Raw genomic sequence first — 23,909 nt, 5'->3', positions numbered from 1 at the left:
GGGGGGTGAATAGCTCGTCGCGTTCGCTCGGTGCTCGGCGTTGCTTGTTCCTTCAATGATGTGCAGCGGAAAATACAGAAACAATCACACAACGCTAACACGGTTGGTTTAGTTGGTATCCACCTCACAAGAGGTGACTAATCCAAGGATTCACACCAACACACACACCCTCCACTAAATAAAACTCTCCTTTATGGTAACTACCAAGGGCGGAGAAGCCCTACAAGACTCAATACAAGAAGAGAGGGAAAGGATACAAGAAATACAAGCTTACAATGAGTATAAACCCTAACCCTAGCTTCTCTTCTTGGCTTTGATCCGCCTCTTGACTTGGAAAACTTCCAAGATCCTTCAAGAACTGGCGATCTGAGCTTTGTGAGTGCTGTGGAGGAGCTGGCGAGAAATCTGGAGTGAATCGGAGAAGAGATGCCGAAGGAAATGAACGCCTGCGGCCTTTATCGACGCCAACGGTCGGATCCCGATTGATTCGAATGTTCCCAATCGATCGGGGAGGCTTTGGATCGATCCACAGATCGATCCAGAGTGCCTCTGTGCTATGGAAAAGCGCCTGGATCGATCCACGGATCGATCCAGCGCTTATCGCGCGAAGCAGTCGCGTCCCAATCGATCCACTGATCGATTGGAACATCTGGATCGATCCACGGATCGATCCAGCTCCTGGATCGATCCACTGATCGATCCAGCTCCTGGATCGATCTACTGATCGATCCAACACTTGGTTTTTGCCCAAAACCAAGTTCCAAGCCTCTCAAACCAACATTCGGTCAACCTTGACCTGTTGGTACATCATGCCTAGCATCTGGTCACTCCTTTGACCTGCTAGGACTTCCTACCAAGTGTCTGGTCAATCCCTTTGACCCACTTAGACTTTTCTATTCATGCCAAGTATCCAGTCAATCCTTTGACCTACTTGGACTTCCACCAGATGTCCGGTCAATCCCTTTGACCTTTCTAAATTTCCTCTTGCCAAGTATCCAGTCAATCCTTTGACCTACTTGGACTTCCCAACACCAGATGTCCGATCATCCTTGATCCATCTGGATTTTCCCTTGCCTGGCTTCACTCACCAGGACTTTCACCTAGCTTCACTCACTAGGGTTTTCCATCTGCCTAGCTTCACTCACTAGGGCTTTCACAGCTTCACTCACGGGACTTTCACCTAGCTTCACTCACTAGGGTTTTCCTTCACCTGGCTTCACTCACCAGGACTTTCACCTAGCTTCCCTGACCAGGGCTTTCACCTGGATTCACTCACCGGGACTTTCACCTAGCTTCACTCACTAGGACTTTCACCCAGCTTCCCTCCCGAGGGTTTTCCGTCTGGTTTCACTCACCAGGACTTTCACCTAGCTTCACTCACTAGGGTTTTCACCTGGTTTCACTCACCAGGACTTTCACCTAGCTTCAGTCACTAGGACTTTCACCTAGCTTCACTCACTAGGGTTTTCCTTCTGCCTGGCTTCACTCACCAGGACTTTCACCTAGCTTCACTCACTAGGGTTTTCCATCTGCCTAGCTTCACTCACTAGGGCTTTCACCTGGCTTCACTCACCAGGACTTTCACCTAGCTTCACTCACTAGGGTTTTCCTTCTGCCTGGCTTCACTCACCAGGACTTCCCTGTCAAGTATCCGGTCAACCTTGACCTACTTGACTCTTCTTCAATCAATTTCTTATTGTCAAACATCTAAACTCAAACCAAGACTCAACTTGGTCACCCAGGTCAACCTTGACCTGAGGGATGTTGCACCAACAATCTCCCCCTTTTTGATGTTGACAATACCACAATAACACTTACAATACCACATGTAAGTTAGGCTAATCCTATAGCCTCAATCTTCATGCCACTAGGTAATGAACATATAAATTAAGCTCTTCATTCTCCCCCTACGAGGGCACACTCCCTCTAGGTAATGAAAGCCTAACTTACACCCATTCATAGGTCCTTTCATTCTCCCCCTATTGGCACACATCAACCCATCTTTGGGCACACATCAACCCATGCCCCAATTTTGGGTACACATCAACAAATCCATTTGTTGACGACTCTCCCCCTGAAGAGTTACTCATCATTGTTCACAACATCACTCGTTGTGATCAACACGATAATGAAGGTCCCATACCCTTCATTTATCCTTAACTTCTCCCTCAATGTAGACAAATACCCAACCTTGAGCATTATCTAACCACTTGAGTTCCCACTTGAAATAATGAGGATATCCACTCCCCATTTCAAGTTCAAAAGCTCATACATGAGCATTTTCTTTAAAGAAGGTTAACCACCTTCCAAGGTTCATGAAAAGTAATTTTTCATGTCTTTAAAGAGTCCCTCCCCCTAAAGATATGGTGGTAACTTCTATCATTGCACCAACAATGACTTGGAATCCCTAAACCTTTAGGAAACCCAAATTTAGAAGTTTTGAGGTTCAAATACTCAAAATTTGAAACAAACCTCAACCTAAACTTCAATGAAGCCTTCCTTAACCAATCCATCCTTGTTTTCACATGAAAACACCCTTTGTATGTATACAAATGTAAGGGTTTGGAATGGTTACCTAGACTCAAAGAGGTTCAAAGATGCTGAAATCAAGCCTTCCCAGCCAAAATCAGCAACTTGGATCGATTGGAGTTGGGTTCCAATCGATTGAACCTTTCTGAATCGATCCACTGATCGATTCAGACTACCTGGATCGATCGGCTGATCGATCCAGCGAGCTTCTGCTCGCGGGAGACTTGCCTTCTGAATCGATCCACGGATCGATTCGGGCACTCCAATCGATCCATGGATCGATCGGAGCTCTGATAGTTGCTGAAATTCCATTTCAGTCAACTTCAGAAACCCCTAGAAAATTCTACAAAAATTCAAAAATTATGAAATTTCGTGTAGACATTATTTAGGGCATACTTAATCATGGAAAAATAGCTTTCTATGAAAATACATCATATTTTCAAAGATTGACACAAACTTGAAAACTTACAAAAACTTTAGTGTTTTTCTTCAAGTTTGTGTCTAACTATTCAATGGTGATTACTATCAAAAGATAGCCTTCACCAAGGTTTTCCAAAAACATTTTAAAAACATTTTCAAAACCAATATCCCATCATGTTCCTTGGGCATAATGCACATGACTTGTACATTAGCTTTCCCAATGATGGGAAAACACATAACTATGTGTTTTGATGAACCTAAAAACTCAAAAGAATGCACTAAATCAACATGTTGAGTTTTGTTCATCATCCTAACATCTCACTTGTATCTAATGTGCACTAATCACATACAAGTCACCTTATAGTCTTTGTGAGATGTAGATTTTGGTTTTTGCCCTAATCTAGGGATCATGCATATCTATCTAGGCATTTTAGAAATATTAGTCATCCACCTAGGATGTCACTTGTCAATAAGTGTCGTTAAATGCCATTCGTCCTTAATTACAAGGAATTAAACTTAATGCATGATTATGTTATGGCATACATCAAAAGAAAATAATTTTCAAAAGAAAATATCCTATTACTACATGATGTATGAATGTCATGACATGGTATTTTTGGATTTTTCATAATAAAACATGAATGCAAAACTAGACATGATGTCATGGCATATGATGGGCAAACAATCATGGCAAGATTTTGCATAAATAAAATATACCTAGATTAACTATCTAAGTATCCTTAAAGTCTTAGCTAAACTTACAACTTAAACCTAGATTGCCCTAAAGTGCTACAAGAGAATGCCAAAGCATAAATTGGCATTTCTAATTTCCTTGATTTAATGTATGCCAATTGAAAATAAACATGTCCTCAAATGTTGGCGTATTCCATTTTTCCTCAAGAGTGATTACATAAATCAAGGCCCGGATTGCCTTAAATTTCCAAGAGAATACCAAAATCCCAACTTGGTATTTCTCAAGGTTTTCCCAATTTGTGCCATTTTAGATTAAAATCAATTCTTCCACCATTAGGCACATTTTACTCTTTCAAGGAGTAAACAAAGATCCACTTCATTTTCAAAAGTTAACAAAAACCTTGAAAATGCTCCTTGAGTGTCAATTTCCTCAAAGTCAGGTTAACTACCCTTCTAATCGGAGTTGACACTCTCTAACCCATCTATGGGGTAGAGAAGATGCTCCTAGGAACCCAACACCTATTGGTGCTCCTTGGATGCTCTAGGTACTCACTAGGGATAACTTCCCTAGATACCTTCCTAGTGACCTTGTTGGGCTTCTTAGAAGCCTTGGTCACAATTTCTAGGTCAACTCTAGGGATAGCTTCCCTTGTAACCTTCTTTGTGACTTTCTTAGACTTCTTAGAAGTCTTAGTCACATTTATTGCAAAAATACTCTTAGGGATGACTTCCCTAGTATTCTTGGCTTGACCACTAGACCTAGGGTTTGTTCCATAACTATATGGAACTCTATGGTAACTAGGCACATCCTTTTTAACTTTGGGTTTGTATCCCAAACCTCTATGGCCATTAGATGACCTTTGTGCTCCTAGACCTAGGCTATGCTCATTTTGCCCTTTTAGGATATTTTCCATCCTTTTTAGGGTCCTTTCCATTTTATCAAGCCTTGACCTCAAGACTTGATTTTCTATCACTAAGTCCTTAGTTTTTGGTTTTCCATTAAGTTCATGAGCATTTTTGTGCCTAGGCTTGTAGATACAATCCTTAGAGTTCTTGCCTAGACTTTTACTTACATTCCTAGCCTTAGGTGTAGTAGTTTTAGCATGAAAAGCTATATGTTTTTCTTTAACGCTATCATGCTTTCTATTTTCATGGTAAATAGCATTAAAATGATATAAGTTAGAACTATCATGCTTTTTACCATAATGTAAAGGGGTAGGCTCAATAAATGTTACCTTCTTCTTTACCTTGGAGGCTCCCCCTTGACGAATGCCTCCTTGAGCCTTGACCATCTTCTTCCCCTTGGGGCATTGACTTCGGTAATACCCTTTTTGGTTGCAAGAAAAGCACACAATGTGCTCCTTGCTCCTTTTTATTCCGGGGATGGTCTCCTTGGGCTTCGCCTTGCCCTTTTGTGCCACTTGGCCCTTCTTCTTGGCCAATTTAGAGCACTTGCTCTTGTAGTGCCCATGTTCCCTACACTCAAAGCATATAATATGATTTTTATTTTTAATTGAAATATTTATACCTTTGCTTGTAGGGGTGGCATCTTTCCCTTTGGATCCGGAGGTAGAAGCTTCCTCTTGATCCGATCTTGATTCTCCTCCATTTGATTTTTCTTGACTCGTGGAGGTAGAAGCTTCTTCAATCTCTTCATCTCTTGACCCGGATGTAGAAGCTTCTCCTTCTTCTTGATCCGGCGTCACCAAGGATTGCTCCCCCTCAATCCTAGAGGTGGAGGCTTCATCATCTTGAATATGAAACAAGGAGTATGCTCCCTCCTTGTTCCCTTCGTTGCATTCCCTTGAGGATGAAGCTTCTTGGATTTCTTCTTCTTCGGAGGTTGAGCATCTCTCAACCTTGGAGTCCTCCTCTTGATCTTGCTCCAAAGAGTCACCCTCTCCGGATTCTTCTTGCTCTTGTACAGTGGAGGGGATCTCTTCATGAAGCTTGGCCAATTTGCTCCATAGTTCCTTTGCATCTTCAAATTCTCCAATTTTGCAAAGGATGGTGCTTGGCAATAAATTGACCAAAAGCTTGGTCACTTTGTCATTGGCCTCGCACCTTTGGACTTGCTCTTGGCTCCACTTGCTCCTCTTGAGAACTTTGCCCTTTGAGTTTGTTGGAGTCTTGAAGCCTTCCATAAGAGCAAACCATTGCTCTATCTCCATCATAAGAAAATTTTCGATTCTTGATTTCCAAGAATCGAAGCTCGTGGAAGTGTATGGAGGAGCCACCCTCGTGTCGAATCCGAGCCCATCTCGGAATTCCATTGTAGAAGTTGAGCTTTTGAATTTCTTTGACTTTGACAACTTTGCTTCAACTTCTTCACCCTCTAGCTCTTCTTGTTATGCTTGACCCTTCCGGCGATGATTCCGGTGAAGAGCGGCCTCGCTCTGATACCACTTGATAGGACCAAAAGTAGCTAGAGGGGGGGGGGGTGAATAGCTCGTCGCTTTCGCTCGGTGCTCGGCGTTGCTTGTTCCTTCAATGATGTGCAGCGGAAAATACAGAAACAATCACACAACGCTAACACGGTTGGTTTACTTGGTATCCACCTCACAAGAGGTGACTAATCCAAGGATCCACACCAACACACACACCCTCCACTAAATAAAACTCTCCTTTATGGTAACTACCAAGGGCGGAGAAGCCCTACAAGACTCAATACAAGAAGAGAGGGAAAGGATACAAGAAATACAAGCTTACAAGCTTACAATGAGTATAAACCCTAACCCTAGCTTCTCTTCTTGGCTTTGATCCGCCTCTTGACTTGGAAAACTTCCAAGATCCTTCAAGAACTGGCGATCTGAGCTTTGTGAGTGCTGTGGAGGAGCTGGCGAGAAATCTGGAGTGAATCGGAGAAGAGATTCCGAAGGAAATGAACGCCTGCGGCCTTTATCGACGCCAACGGTCGGATCCCGATCGATTCGAATGTTCCCAATCGATCGGGGAGGCTTTGGATCGATCCACGGATCGATCCAGAGCGCCTCTGGAAAAGCGCTGGATCGATCCACGGATCGATCCGGCGCTTATCGCGCGAAGCAGCCGCGTCCCAATCGATCCACTGATCGATCCACGGATCGATCCAGAGGCTCTCTGTTCGCTTAGGAGAAGCCTGGATCGATCCACTGATCGATCCAGCTCCTGGATCGATCCACTGATCGATCCAACACTTGGTTTTGCCCAAAACCAAGTTCCAAGCCTCTCAAACCAACATCCGGTCAACCTTGACCTGTTGGTACATCATGCCTAGCATCTGGTCACTCCTTTGACCTGCTAGGACTTCCCACCAAGTGTCTGGTCAATCCCTTTGACCCACTTAGACTTTTCTATTCATGCCAAGTATCTGGTCACTCCCTTGACCTACTTGGACTTCTATCAGATGTCTGGTCAATCCCTTTGACCTATCTGTATTTCCTCGTGCCAAGTATCCAGTCAATCCTTTGACCTACTTGGACTTCCCAACACCAGATGTCCGATCATCCTTGATCCATCTGGATTTTCCCTTGCCTGGCTTCACTCACCAGGACTTTCACCTAGCTTCACTCACTAGGGTTTTCCATCTGCCTAGCTTCACTCACTAGGGCTTTCACCTGGCTTCACTCACCAGGACTTTCACCTAGCTTCACTCACTAGGGTTTTCCTTCTGCCTGGCTTCACTCACCAGGACTTTCACCTAGCTTCACTCACTAGGGTTTTCACCTGGTTTCACTCACCAGGACTTTCACCTAGCTTCACTCACTAGGACTTTCACCTAGCTTCACTCACTAGGGTTTTCCTTCTGCCTGGCTTCACTCACCAGGACTTTCACCTAGCTTCACTCACTAGGGTTTTCACCTGGTTTCACTCACCAGGACTTTCACCTAGCTTCAGTCACTAGGACTTTCACCTAGCTTCACTCACTAGGGTTTTCCTTCTGCCTGGCTTCACTCACCAGGACTTTCACCTAGCTTCACTCACTAGGGTTTTCCATCTGCCTAGCTTCACTCACTAGGGCTTTCACCTGGCTTCACTCACCAGGACTTTCACCTAGCTTCACTCACTAGGGTTTTCCTTCTGCCTGGCTTCACTCACCAGGACTTCCCTGTCAAGTATCCGGTCAACCTTGACCTACTTGACTCTTCTTCAATCAATTTCTTATTGTCAAACATCTAAACTCAAACCAAGACTCAGCTTGGTTACCCAGGTCAATCTTGACCTGAGGGATGTTGCACCAACACTAAAATCGATACTACTCATGCTTGAATCTATAGCAAGGAAATAGAGACATGAAAGTTGATCACATAGCAATTTCTACTGTAAGAAAAGCTCCTACTGTGAAGAACTAAGTCATGCATTATTCTTATTATTGTGTGCCACGACAACAAGAAAATAAAATTGAAAATGTCTCCGCTTCAGCTCACTACAGCAGGAATACTACAACATGTTAAAGAATAAATAGTCTAAACAGTAGATTTACAAATTTTGAAACCAAAGTTTTACTAACTACTGAAATCTACTAGAATTCCATCAAAACAACAACTTCACAGCATTTACCTACAGCAATTCATAAGCCTACAGCAACTCATAAGGTTTAACCAAACTAACCTTGCTTTAACTACAAAACCAAAACCTAATCCAATCAAAACACAACCCTACATGCTTACCCTAATTACTTCCTTCCTTTGAAACTCACGGCAGCAACCCTTATCAATGACTCACACGACAACTAAACAAAAAGGGAACTCAAATTGCACCTACTCTGCATAACATGATCCGAACACAAGGAAAACACTTTGCTACTGCCATTACTCTTCATATCCTGTGCCACGACAATGAAACAAGAGGAAACAAGGAAATCTAAGTTTGAAAGGCCAATTATAAGGGATGTTCTTTTTCATTGCAGTAAGGAGAAAAATAGCAAGAACTATACATCTAAAATTGAGATTCATAGCAGCAAGGAAATCATACACTGAGACATTATAAACATGTGAGTCATTTCCGTTTATGGCAGCAACCATAGAAAACTACACCACATACTTGAAATCTAACTCATTTCCTACCCATGGCCTGCCCACAAAACCATAACCTAATCCGATCAAATCCCTTCTTTCTTCTTTGATTCACGGCAGCAAGCTCAACCAACCGGCTGTACAATATGATCCGAAAGCAAAGAAAAACGAAATCCCTAGCAACTCAATCCAGTACAACATTCCGAATGCAAAATACGGCAGCAAGCACAAGTAGAAAAAAAAAATCTGTACAACATGCTTCAAATTCAAGAGATACAAGGAAACATCCAAACAAATTCGGAGCAACTCCTACCACAGGTGAGTAGTACTTACCTCGGTTCCTTGGACTCACAACCGACGGGAAGCTTCTAGGGTTTGCGGAGAAGTTGTTTCCTCAACGATCTCTTTGTACCCACTTGTTCTTCTCGACGAGGGGATCACAAAGGTGTGAAGATCTTGCCGAAAAAGTGCTCACCGGTCACCGGAGACAAAGCCCTAGGCTTGTTGTCTTCGTTTTCGCCCGAACAACAAAAATCCCGCCGACGCCGCGTGAGGAAGGAGAGAAAGAGAATAGGTTTCGGGAGAAAATTAAGCCCTCTTTTGTAACTAGGGTTTTTTTATTAGCCAACTACTACTTAAATATTATTTGCTCTTTCCTTAATTAACACCGCCCGCTGACACACTTGGTTGACTATGCTTTCGCCGAAACCCTTGGTCACGGTTTTGAATCCTCAGCCAAGCCTTTTATTCCCCTTTTATTTTAAATGTTCCTAACTACTGCTTAAATGTATTTCATTCCATATTCATTCACAAAACATTTGCAGAATAGTTGGCCGGCTGGATTCGGTTAAGGCTCGGTTTAGATCCGAAGTCCATGGTTCGAATCTTGACTTGAATATTTTTTTTGTCGAAACTTCATTCGTTTAGTAAAAATACCAAACGACCTCCAAAAATTACATAAAAATACTCTAAAAATTTCTAAAAATCTCTAGAATATTTTAAAAGTATTTTCAAATATTTTTAAGGACATTTAGAACTTGAAATAGGGAAAATTTGGTCGTTACAGACCTAGAGTTTCAATGAAACTCAAAGTCAGGATCGGACAATCCGAAGACTATCAAATATTACTCTACTTTACATATTATTGCTTGTTTCTAACTTTTTGGTGTAGGTAATTGAAAGCTGGAAAATAGGGCATCTAAGCGCCTGGAGTTACTCCAGGCGCCAGGGTCAGTGGCTAAGATGGAACGTGTGGGGTGGGCAGTCTATGTCACACAAGGAACCCGGACGATCTAGGTGCTCGAATTGGTCTAGACATTTAGATTTGCCAAACTTCATCCGAAGGCTGTAGTAACACGCTTTGATTGGCCAATTTACGTCAGCGGTCCAGGTGCTCGGACCTGTCCGGGTGCCTGGAGATGGATAAAATTTATTGGATGAAGTTTTGATGGGAGAACACCATGCCAACCTCGGTGACGAGGTCTAGATGCTTGGGAAGGTGCTATAAAAAGGCTTTGAACCAGCAGCTTTAGAACATCAATTTGAACAACTTTTGCTCTTATGCGCTGCTCTAGAAATGACTCGACGATGCCGTAACACTGCTCTGATGGCTGAAATCCCAAGTCTCCAATTCTTTAGTTGTCAGTAACTTTTACATATTCACATTTACATTGTAATCAAGATATCCTTTGTAATACTAATTGTTAGTGGATTGCCCAACGAAAGCGATGGGCTGATCCATGCAAATTACCATGACCATGCATATGCTAAATTGATAAATATTAATTGTATAATCTAGAATGGTTACATAAGGACCTAGGCTTGATTCACACTTGACTAGTTAGACCTCGGAGTTTCAGAAAGGAAATTAAATATCTAATTTTTTTGAAAGGCTTTGTCTAGAAGTGGTGGATGATCCCATACCCAAGAAGGCCTAGTGCCTTGCCATAGCTTGGAAGTCAATCATTGAAATAGTTATTTAATTGACTAACTACAAAACTTAAGTCTAACTCAAATGTAAATCAATCCTTAGATGATAATTTAAATTAAAAATTAAATTAACCATCTCACAAATCTATTAAGGCTCCCAGATTGAAAATCTGGAAAAGGGTGAGATGGACCTAGGTTTAAAGTAGTTAATTATACCTAAATTAATTAATTCAATTAAGTTAACTTAATTAATTTCAAAATGTTAAGCTTAATTTCAAAATGTTAATTTTTTTTAAATCATAATTAAATTATGATTATTTTTAAATTATGATTAATTTCAAAATAATTATTTTCAAAATTATAATTTCAAAATCATAATTAATTTTAATAAAATTAGTTGATTATTAATCTTTAAATCATAATTAAATTTCAAATTATTAATTCTTAGATTTTCAAAATCTTAATTATTTATAAATGATAATTAATTTTCAAATCTTATTTAATATGTAAGATTATAATTTTAAACTTAATTAACTTTTAATATATTTTCAAAATCATCAAAATTTTAAATGTTTATTCATAATTTAAAACTTGAAATTCAAACTCATTGAAAATTCAAACTTATATTTTAAATCTAAATTTCAATATTTTTTTAAATAATGTTAACTCTATCTCACACACACTCATAAGCTGAACATGCTTGATAACCTAGAATGGGTGAGATGAAAAATTAGGAAAATAAATAATAACTTTTATGTTTTTTTATTTACATGCTTGGACACCAGGGCCCTAAAAATTTATTTTGGCATTAATTAAGGGGGAGTGCAAAGAAATATAAGATATTATTTTTTTCCTTTATTTTATTAAAACATTATTTTTCAAAGTTAAACTTTTCAAAAAGTTCAAAATATTTCTAAAAAGGAAGTTCAATTTTTTGTAAAAATGAATTATCTTTGACAGAAACTAAGTATTTGCTAAAATATTTTCAAGTATTTTTACAAGAAAATATTTTTAAAGTTATGCTTTTATCAATTTTTTTTAAAAGTTGAGTACTTCTAACTAAGTTTTTTTTTTCAAAATCTTTATTTTTAAAGCTAAGTACTAAATTTATTAAAGTCTTTTTAAAAGCTAAGTTTTGAAAGCTAAGTACTAATTTTATCAAAGTATTTTTTTAATATTAGTATTTTCAAAACTAAAAATTTAGCTAAGTTTTCTTTGGAAAGGCTATGACAGTTTCAAAACTTACATTTATCTAAGTTTTTTTTGACATAGCTAAGTATTTTCAAAAAATTTCTACTTTAGCATTTTTTAAAAGAAATTATTTTCAAAGTTAAATTTAGCTGAGTGCTACCCTTCAGGGGGAGCTTAAAAAGAATAAATTTTTTACAACCCTCTCTCTACTTAGTATGCTTTTTTTATTTATGTCATAGGGGGAGAGAGAAGTCAAAGTTAACAAAGTTAAGAATTTAAATATAATTTTTATAAAAGGGGGAGCACAAAGTTTTTTTATGCTCATGATAATTATGCTTAAATTCCTTCATTTTATTGTTATGTTTTACTTAACTTTGAACCGTGTTACCATAATAAAAAAGGGGGAGATTGTTGGTGCGGGAAGCATTCAACAGTCGAACCTGTGTTTTGATTATGTTAAAGGGTTCAAAGTTAGGTTGTCTTATTATCTAACAAGTTTGATGAGATTACAGGAAAGTCCTAAGTTCACTTAGGTAAAAGTCCTAGCTGCGATTAAGCAGGTGGAAAACCCTAGGGGATGGTAACCCTAGGTCCTAGGGGGTGGTAACCCTAGGCGAAAAGTCTTGGCGGGTTGAGGGCTTCGGTCAAAAGTCCTAGGGGGTGGTAACCCTAGGTGGGAAGTCCTGATATCGCGAACTAGGTGGAAGATTGGACGGGTCATGAAGCGGGCTTCCAGCAGAAAGTCCTGGAGCCTGGGGCACTGAGCAAAAGTCCAATCGGTCTGGAGGATAGGTCTGACAATAGGTATACTCTCCTGAGTGGAGTAGGTGAAGACACGCTCCCCGATGAGGGAGCAGTAGGTGTCGGTTCGACCTAGGGTTTTCAGACGAAAATATGAAGTCAAAACTGTTGGTACGGGAAGCATTCGACGATCAAACCTAAGTTTTGGTAATGGCAAAGGGTTCAAAGTTAAGGTTATTTGTTATCTAATGGGTTTGAATGACCTTGCAGGAAAGTCCTAAGTGTACTTAGGCAAAAGTCCTAGCTATGGTTTGTAACGACCCACCTTCTACTGCTAGGCTGCAAGGCGGACCGCTACAGTTTCTTCGCTAACTGCAGCTAAATTCCTAATGCGGAAATACTGGGCTGAATAAAAATTTTACTTAACTATTGTAGTTGCCTCTGTTAACTCTGTGAGAGTGAGATTTCATGTCCCACTACCTTCTAGATATTCATAGCTAGGCTGAGGAGGCAAAATTGGAGCTTTGGATCGGTCCGTGGAACGATCCATTGACCCCCACGCGAACACTGGCTGGATCGGTCTGGGGACCGATCCAGTATAGGCTAGATCGGTCGGCAGACCGATCCAGGAACCTGCAGAATCCTGGGTTCGCTACTGTCCCGTGATGGATCGGTCGGCAGACCGATCCAGGTATGTCTGGATCGGTCGGCAGATCGATCCAGGTATGTCTGGATCGGTCGGCTGACCGATCCAGGCACCTGGAATACCTGGGATCGCTACTGTATCGCGCTGGATCGGTCGGCTGACCGATCCAGGAGGATACAGTAGCATACTGTATCTCGCTGATCGGTCTGGAGACCGATCAGAGTCTGATTTCACCCGGAAGTTCTGATTTCAGCACTTTGGCATGCCAAAACCTCACACAGCAGTTCTAAATCAATTGAAACTACTCCTAACATGCGTTAACAACCATTCCCATAATGACTACTAACAATCTAACTCATTCTTTCATAGTTTAGTACATTCCAAAGCTAAAGGTGCATAAAAATGAAAGTATTAAACCATAAACTGTAAAGTGCTAAGGTAAACATGCTAAAGAGTCTAATGTTCATCCTGCTAAGTCCCCTAAGGACCTTTGATTCCAGTTCCACACACACACCATCTTCGCATTGTCCTCCAGCCTCCTCTGCTAGTCCATTTTCCTTTTACCTGTATCTGCAGTATAAGGAAAATAGTATCTGTAAGCTAAAAAAACTTAGTAAGAAACCATCTACCTCACTAAATCATGCATACGATGCAAATATGCTTTTAAAACATGCTTTTGGAAAACATACTGAATATGCAAGCATGGCATGGCATAGTATCATACAAGCATGGCATAGCATAAGCTGAAACATAGAGCTAACATGGAAAATTACACTGAAGCATAATGCTGAGCTAAGCTAAACTAAACTGAAACTACAATCAAACTCAACTGGTATAACTGATTTTTGAGTCTTGAAAACTAATACATAGTAAGTGAAAATACTAAACATGCTGCTGTAGGGCCCTGACAACTGTACTTGCTGTGCGCGCATCCCTACTAGACCCGGGGTTGCAAGTTCCGAATTTAGCAGGGTTTACTAGGTTATCTGAACCTAGGGACGACTGTGGGAGTCCAACCCAATGGATATCTAATCCAGTACAGTGCCGCTGCTGAAAGTAAAATACTGATATGCTAGTTAGCTGAATCTAGGTTATCTGAACCTAGAACTAGGTTGTCTGAACCTAGAGGCGACTGTGGGAGCCCACCCATTTGGACATCTAGTCCCGTATAAGCTAGAATAAACTGATTTACTGATCTAAATGCTTCTAATGCATTTATCTACGCTGTTTAAAATGCCTAAGTTGCATTTTAGCTGGTCTAGTCATTTTATCGAACACTTGGTGTGCCTAAACCCTCCTTTCCCTTAGGGAAATCACCTCTAGGCACCCAATAGCGTCTATGACCTCCAACTGAAGGAGAATAAACGTGTTCGGCCCATCTAAAGGTGCTAACTAAATCCCTAAATCTGAGAGGAGGGTTAAAACACCCTACATGTCAACAAAATCTGCATATTACTAATCTAATGCATAGAAAGTCCAAACGGAGCTATTATACTGCAGGTGAGGGGTTTCTTACCTCTTGATCGTAATTTCTTACGATCTATTCGCTAGAGTTCCGGTGGAGATGATCCTCTCAACGATCCGATCACGTCTTCGCGTTCCTCTCGCGGAGAAGAACCTCTTTCGTGTTGGAGTCGTCGCCGGAAGGTGAACCGATGGACCTTGGGCTTGGTGTGCCGTGCGTGAGGAAGAGGAGAAGAAGAGGGGCGCCGACGTGAGGGTTTGAGAGGAGAAGGTGCCGAACCAAAATAAAAATAACCCAACTCCAATTTAAGTTTATTATTTATATTAAGTGGTTTAATGAACCCAACTCTAATATAAATATATTTGGTTCTCCTTTCTTTCAGCACGGCCCTGCTGGGTTCACCGGTTACTAAACTTATCCGTAAACCATAGGTCTCGGGTTCGATTCCCGCCTAAGCTATTTTACGGTTCTAATTATTTTTTGCTACTTCCGCTACTCGGAAAATTTCCGGAAAAATATCTAAAAATTCCAGAAAAATCATATTATATTTCTAAAACAGTTTTGAGAATTTTCGGGCTTTACATGGTTAGGCAGGTAGAAAATCCTAGGGGGAGGTAACCCTAGGTCATAGGGAGTGTAATCCTAGGCGGGAAGTCTTGGCGGATAGAGGGTTTCGGGTAAAAGTCCTAGAGTCGGGGACTTTAGGTGAAAAGTCTTGGTGTCGCGAACAGATGAAAGACTGGGTGGGTCATGGAGCGGAAGTCCAATGGAAAGTCCTGGAGCCTCGAGCGCTGAGCAAAAGTCCAGTTGGTCTGGAGGATCAACTGGTAACAGGTAAACTCTCCTGAGTGGAGTAGGTGAGCATGCATTCCCCGATAAGGGAACAGTAGGCGTCGGTTCGGCCGGAAATCTGAAGTCAGAACCGGGTAGTCCGATGATTGTCAAATTCTATGTCTTTTTATCTCTTAACTCTATTTTGCAGGGTATGTTGTACTAACGTATTTTGCAAGAAGTGAATTAGAGTGTTTGCCTCAAGTAACTTGGAGAAGACCCTCTCGCAGCAAGGAGCGAGGGCACCCTGGATGCTGAGTAGAGGGCACCCTCATGGAGCTTGAGGGTGCCCTGGACACTGCCGCGAGGGCACCCTCATGGAGGTTAAGGGTGCCCTCAGGCGGATAGACTGTGACCAGGTCAGAGCTCATCCACGCTACGAATTCGATGCGGATGAGGGCGCCCTCCATGCTGTTGAGGGTGCCCTCCATGAGCTTTATAAGCAGGTCTCAAACAGCAGCAAGGGATAACAATGAAAATGTGATCCATCTTCCATGCACTGCTCAAAGAGCCACTTGATAAAGCTGTATCAAGACACTGACAATTTGAAGCCTCGAATTTCCTATTCTTAAAGTTGTTGGTATATTTTCTTACTATACTTAATTGTTGGACTCTAAAATTGTACTCTTGTGAACTTATAGTGATTACCCAAAGTAAACGCTCAACGAGCGTGGGGCTTGGAGTAGGAGTCGCCCTAGGCTCCGAACCAAGTAAAAAATCCTTGGTGTTTGCGTGTGTAGTTTTTACTTTTCCGTTGTGTTTACTCGAAAGGCTTCCAAAAAGAAAGTGAAATCCACGAGCGCTATTCATCCCCTCTAGCACTTTCGATCCAACAATTGGTATCAGAGCGGGGTCATTTCGAATTGATGCAACCACCATTCAAGCAATATTTTTGTGGTTATTTTTAATTTTTTAGAGTCAATCGGAATCGGTATAATCGCCGCCTTCTGATTCATTTTTTTCACAATCGAAATTTTTTCTCAAAGTTGGTGCAACACCACTCGAGTTCGCGTGCTTATTTTTCTTAATCCTGCAGTACTAATCCAAAACTAAGTCTTGGAACAAGTTTTTTATTTTTCCTTGTGTGCAAGATCTCCTTTGCTATAATAGGCCATCTAGAAGGCTACAACACAGCCCGCCCTTCGCTCTTCACCGGTGAGGACTTCGGCTACTGGAAGGGTCGAATGGAGTCATACCTCCAAACTCAGTTCGAAATGTCAATGATCATCAAGACTGGGATCACACTTCCACTCGACGGCTTGGGAAAACCTGTACCATGAGAAAACTGGGACGCAAGCATAATCAAGAAAGTCGAGGCCAACACCAAAGCAACCTGCACCCTCCAATGCGGCCTTACAAAGGAGGAGCTAAATCGAGTCTACCCATTCTAAGCGCGAAAGAACTGTGGGGAAAACTGATCGAGCTGCACGAGGGCACGTCTGACACAAAAGTAAGTAAGCACGACCTACTCTCTAATAAATTATATAACATTAAAATGCAGGAAGGAGAGGCAGCAAGCCAACTTCACGCGCGAATTCAAGACCTGCTGAATGGACGCCACGCGATCGGACAGAAAGTGGAAAATCGCAACATTATAAGGTACACACTTAATGCCTTTCTGAGGAACACCTTGTGGGAATCCATGGTTGATGCCTATAAAGTAACCAAGGATCTTTCTCAAATTAAATTAGACAAACTTTTTCTGAATTTGAATTACACGAATAGACTAATGCACGTCCGACCGAGAAAGGTGTTGTATTATTTGCAGGTACAAGCAAGACGAAGGAGGCAAGAAAGAAGCATCAGATCAAACCTGAGTCCAAAGAAGAACAAGACTCAGATAATGACGACGATGAGGTAGAATCCGAACTCGTCAACCTAGTATGCAAGCTCTACAAAAAGAAGAAGGGGCTCATTAAGAAGGATATCAAGAAGGTGGCTCAGTCCAAAAAGGTAAAGTTCGAAGTAACCTGCTATGGGTGCAATCAAAAGGGACACGTCAAGGCCAATTGTCCCAACCTAAAAGAAGCGAAGAAGTAGAGAAAGAAGAAAGCACTACAAGTCACATGAGACGAGTCCTCTTCAGAAGATTCTAACAAAGAGCTCGAGCAAACGAGCTTCCTTGCACTGACGGCCCGGGAACACATCGATGAATCAGAGACCTAGAGTGAATTAGAAGCTAAGTCCAAGTGAAGCCACAGATCCATATCCATTTTTGAAGGGCCTAAACCCACTGTAAGTGCCTATCAAATAGATAAATTATACAGTTTAGTTAATTATTTGTTACGTAAGCTAGCTAAATCGAATGCCCGGGTCAAGTCACTTCAAAAGGAAGCAACATTCCTTAAAGAAGGGACTAACCCTAGCTCCTTGACTGATCTTGATTAAACTAGAACCTCAACTCAAGTCCAAAAGCTTGAGGAAGAGAATTCTAGCCTGAAAAATCAAGTCAAGGAACTAAAGGACACGTTGGAAGGGTTTACTCTGGGTTCCAAGAATCTTGATATGATTCTTGGAAAATAGTGAGCCATTTACAATCGATCTGGACTTGGATTCAAGGCTAAAAGAAAATACAAGTCATATTTATCTCTAGTAAATAGAAATAATAGTAAATTAGTCCAAGCATAGGTCCCCAAGTGTAACTTGGTTAATCAAGTTGGACTTGGACAATATTGGGTCCCCAAGGATCAAATCCATTACCTTGATAGACCATATTGAGGCTATGTGTAACACCCCAAATTTCATGATTTGGAGTCCTAAAAGACCTTATTAAAATCTAGAAATGCTTTAGAAAAATTCTAGGGATTTTTAGAGTATTTTTATGAAAATTTTAGAAGTCGTTTGATATTTTTACCAAAAGAAAGAAGTTTTGAAAAAGAAAATGTCCAAGCCGAGGCTTGAACCGGCAACCCCTGACCCGAGCAAAACCCGGCTAACCAACTAGGCTAGCAGTTATTACTTATCAAATAAAGGGAGAATTCTATTTAAGTAGTAGAAGTTAATAACAAGAAATAATAGGGAGAAAAATGGTTGCAGCCGGGATTCGAACCCGCGACTCCAACCATGAGCCAAGCCGCGGCTGACCAAGTGCTCCAGCCGTCGGTTCTGCTTAGAAAAGGTAGGAAATTTATTTAAAGCAGTTAACAGAATATTAAGGTTATAAGAGGAGAACTTAGGGCTTGATGTTATCCCGTGACCTAATTCCTTCTCCTCTTCTCTCCTCGCGTCTCTCTTCTGCGCGCGACGGCCGTGCTCGGGCGGAAGGCAAGGAAGGTTAGGGCTCAACTTCGGCGGCTAGCCAAGGCAAGGTTCTATGGATTCTTCACACCGCCGAGCTCCTCTCGACGAGGAGAAGTCTGGAGCACGAGGAGCCGCGATTTCGAGTCTTCCGATCAGAGCTCTGAGACCTAGAAGCTCTCCTTACGTTCGGTTGTGAGTTCAAGAAGCAAGGTAAGTGCTTCTCACCTGCAGTAGGAGTAGTTTCGGACCTTTGTTCTTCTTGAATTCGAAGCATGAGAAGCGCTTATAGTGCAGATTTTTAATTAAGCCTATAGTGCATTTTTTAATTTAGCTTATAGTGCAGATTTTTATGTACACTTATAGTGCAGATTTTAATTAAGCTTGTAGTGCAGATTTTTAATTAAGCCTATAGTACAGATTTTAATTAAGCTTATAGTACAAATTTTTAATTAAGCCTATAGTGCAGATTTTAATTAAGCTTATAATGCAGATTTTTATGTAAGCTTATAGTGCAGATTTTAATTAAGCCAATAGTGCAGATTTTAATTAAGCTTATAGTATCAGAGCAGTTCCCATTCTCCAGTATCACACATCAGCACCATCCTTGCCGTCTTCAAGTAAGAAAGTATTTAATTTTCTTTTATGCTTTCTTTATTATTTGCAGTATAGAGTATCTGCTTATATGTGCTTAGGAAAGAAGAAAATTCATGTTTTAATTTTCTATGTTTTGATACATATGCTTAGAAAGAATAGAGACAATTTTAGTTTTGTTTCTCGTATATTCATATATACATAAGTAGGTTTAGAAAGGATAGAGAAGATATCAGGTATTATTCTTGGGATAACTAGATGTTAAGATAGAGGACAAGATAGTGGGGAGTCAGAAGCCCAGTTAAGTAATTAGAACTAGAAGGACAATGATAACAAGAAGGACCCAAGCAGGAAGACGTTCGGGTAGTCTGCGAATACCCTGAGGTATTTCTAGAAGAGATACCTGGACTATCTCCCAACAGAGAAGTAGAGTTTGAAATTGAGTTATTTCCTGATACCAGTTCAATTTCCAAAGCTCCATACCGAATGTCTACAGCAGAGTTAAAAGAGTTACAAGAACAATTACAGGAGCTACTTGACAAGGGTTTCATCCGCCCTAGTCATTCACCCCGGGGAGCTCCAGTGCTGTTCGTTAAGAAGAAAGACAGATTTATGCGGATGTGCATAGATTTTAGAGCGCTGAGTAAAGTAATGATTAAGGACAAGTACCCTCTTCCCAGAATAGATGATCTATTTGATCAGCTAAAGAGGGTAACAATGTTCTCTAAAATAGATCTACGTTATAGGAACCATTAGTTAAAAGTGAAAGGAAGTGATGCGCCCAGAGCAGTTTCCAGGATCAGATATGGACACTACGAAGTTGGGGTCATGCCATTTGGTGTGACTAATGCACCTATGGTCTCCAGAGACCTTATAACAGGTCTTCTAAGGACCACTAATGGGTACGATGCGATATGAATGATAGAGGACCGAGGAGTTAAGAGACTAAGGAACAAAGAGTACCATTAGTGAAAGTTATCCAGAATCAGAAGTATGAGGAAGTTATTTAGGAGCGTAAGGATAGTATGAGACAGAGAGATCTAGAAATTATTCTAAGTTCGAGGACGAACTTTTTATAAGGTAGGAAGGATTGTAACACCCCAAATTTCATGATTTTGAGTCCTAAAAGACCTTATTAAAATCTAGAAATGCTTTAGAAAAATTCTAGGGATTTTTAGAAATTTTTAGAGTATTTTTATGAAAATTTTAGAGGTCGTTTGATATTTTTACCAAAAGAAAGAAGTTTTGAAAAAGAAAATGTCCAAGCCGAGGCTTGAACCGGCAACCCCTGACCCGAGCAAAACCCGGCTAACCAACTGGGCTAGAAGTTGTTACTTAATCAAATAAAGGGAGAATTCTATTTAAGTAGTAGAAGTTAATAACAAGAAATAATAGGGAGAAAAATGGTTACAGCCGGGATTCGAACCCGTGACTCTAACCATGAGCCAAGCCGCGGCTGACCAAGTGCTCCAGCCGTCGGTTCTGCTTAGAAAAGGTAGGAAATTTATTTAAAGCAGTTAACAGAATATTAAGGTTATAAGAGGAGAACTTAAGGCTTGATGTTATCCCGTGACCTAATTCCTTCTCCTCTTCTCTCCTCGCGTCTCTCTTCTGCGCGCGACGACCGTGCTCGGGCGGAAGGCAAGGAAGGTTAGGGCTCAACTCCGGCGGCTGGCCAAGGCAAGGTTCTATGGATTCTTCACACCGCCGAGCTCCTCTCGACGAGGAGAAGTCTAGAGCACGAGGAGCCGCGATTTCGAGTCTTCTGATCAGAGCTCCGAGACCTAGAAGCTCTCCTTGCGTTCGGTTGTGAGTTAAAGAAGCAAGGTAAATTGCTACTCGCCTGCAGTAGGATAGCTCTGAGATTTTCTTTCCTTGCTGCCGTGATTTGAGGATTTGGATTCATAATTTCTTCTTGTTTTTCTGAAGCAGATTAGAAGATTGAGATCTTAGTTCATGTGTTCTTCTATTGTCTATGATTTTGGGATTGTGACCCGAAACAATGATGCTCTCTTGTGTTGGTTGTGTTTTCCAGATAGTCCCTTGAATGGATTTAGTGGTCAACAGTTTGAATTTGAGGTTGTTCTTTCTTCCTTATGATGTTTAGAGGTTTTAGAAAGAATTGGTTAGGTTGTTAAATAAGCATGTTCGGATAGTAAGGAAGCTAGCAATCTTTTGTTTTTCTTTCCTTGCCGTGGCACTGATCAGTTAAAGGAGGAAGAGTAGTGGTTTGGTTTGTTTGGAGTTTGTTGCCATGAAAACCTAATCCAGATTAGTAGGTTTGGGATTTTAACATGGAAGGGTATAGTTGTTTGAGAATGTAGCCTTCTCGGTTCCTTTTTGTTTTTCTTATAGTGGCACTGAACAGGAGTTTTGAGCTTTGAGTTATGTATGCAGAATTCCAATCATTGAGCAGAATTTGTAGATCATAGATGCGATTCTTTCTAGAACCGTGTTCTTACTTATTGTAAAAGATTTAGATTCTAAATTCTGGGATGTTGGTGTGGACAAGGATATTAAGGTTTCATGCTACTGTTTAAATACAAGGGATTGGATTTCATAGGAGTACAAATAACAGTATGCACCAATTGTAATTTTCTAGTAGCTCTTTGAGTTTGACTAACAGGAAAAGACTCCTGTCTTTCCTTCCAAATTGACAAACATCACAAACAATTCAGCATGTGTAGATCTAGTGAGTACATGTTGGTATTTAGATTCACAGATAAGTTTTCCAGTAGGACAAGTTAGGGATTTAATTAGTTAAGTTTTCTTTTTATTTCTGTTAAGTCTTAGTGCATATTTCTCCTAAGTCTTAGTGCAGATTTTCAATAAGAGAATATTTCATTCAGTGCAGTTATATTCCATTAAGTGCAGATTTAGTTTAGTTCTTTAGCAAATGCAGATTTTAGATAAGCTTAGTATGCAGATTTTGTTAAGCTTAGTATGCAGATTTTAGATAAGCTTAATATGCAGATTTTAGTTAAGCTTAATATGCAGATTTCTGTTTAAACTTGTATGCAGATTTTGTTTAAGCATTTCAGTGTTAGAATTTGTTTAAACATTTCAGTTTTGTAAGAAGCATTCTTTTAAAGAAAAGTATAAGAAAGATAAAGAAAAGAAAGAAAAGGCCGAGGCCTTAAGTAGATCCCAAAGTCAAGACTTTAGGGGTTTTAGGCACACAAGGTGCCTATTAAAATGCCAAGGCATTTAAAGAAGAAGTAATTAAGATTATAAGTATTTTACTTTTAAGAAGAGGCTAGTACCCGACTTCCGAGGTTGTCGTTAAACAAATTCAGGTGTCCAATTCCGAGGTCTTGGCCCTGGTAGACCGAGGTTTGCTCTTTTAGGATTGGTGGCTCGCTACCCCAACCTATTAGGGAACGCGCATAAGATGGTACTGAGCCTGAGCCCAAGAAGAAGTTGATTATTATTTTGAAGTATTATAAGTATAGGTTTTTGAACAAGTAAAACGAGTTTTACATAAACATAAAGTATTAAAGATTAAGTTAGAACAAATGAAATAAGTTTCATATAGTTCTGAAAATCAATAAGTTTAGTTCTTTATTCTACCATGTTTATCTAGTAGATGAGTAGTTTTTCATGTTTACCTATTAGATGAGCAGCATGATTAGCTATTAGAATTACATGAGTAGATTCCTTAGCTTTTCTTTGCTATTAGTTTGACATGAGTAGTTATGCTTATGCTTTATTTTCTTTTAGAGCATATAGTTTCTAGTTTTTTTCTGTATACATGCATATTCGTGTTTTTGTGAGTTAGATAGCGCTTACTAAGCAAATTTTGCTTATAGATTGCACTTCCTCTTACTGCAGATACAGGAAAGGAAAAGATATAGAAACGAGGGCGACAAGGAGGTGGTTGAAGGATGTGTGATGCCAGGACTATGGAAGCCTTGGGACTAAGAAAGAAGTTTTCTTTTAGTTTCTATTGTCTTTTGCTATGTTAGAAGTATTTGAGATAGTACATGATATTTTGATGTGATTAGGACATAGTAGATGAATTGTGATATGGTGTGATGAGTTGTGGTATTGTTTTCTTTATTTTGGATTTATTATACTGCGTGGTTGATTGATATGTGTTCCAGCCGCTTGTGGCTGAGTATATATTGCATGTATTGTTAAATATGGTCACCGGTACAGAAGAGACTCTGCCGAAATTTTTCGGTAGGGTTTCCATGTGATTTTTAATCATACCGGTTAAGTAGAGTTAGTAGTTAAGTAACGGTCATCCTTAGAGAGTAGTAGTAGTAAGAAGGGTGATCGTTACACTATGATCCAGGGGGAGCCAATAGGAAGACCATTTTTAGAATTGTTTGATGATTGCTCTTACTGCTTTTATTATACATGCTTAGATTAGGCTAGATAAGGACCTAGGCGTAATTTACACTTGACTAGTTAGACCTAGGGATTTCAAAAGGAAAATTAAATATCCAATTTCTTTGAGACGCTTTGTCTAGAAGTGGTGGATGATCCCATACCCAAGAAGGCCTAGTGTCTCACCACAGCTTGGAAGCAAATCTTTGAAATGTGTATTTAATTGACCAATTGAAAAATCTGAATCTAACTTAAATGTAAATTAATCCTTAGATATAATTTAAATTAAAAAGATAAAATTAACCAT

Source organism: Zingiber officinale, chromosome 2A (assembly GCF_018446385.1).
Source record: "Zingiber officinale cultivar Zhangliang chromosome 2A, Zo_v1.1, whole genome shotgun sequence".
NCBI classification, from domain to species: Eukaryota; Viridiplantae; Streptophyta; class Magnoliopsida; order Zingiberales; family Zingiberaceae; genus Zingiber; species Zingiber officinale.
This window is presented reverse-complemented; position numbering follows the sequence as displayed.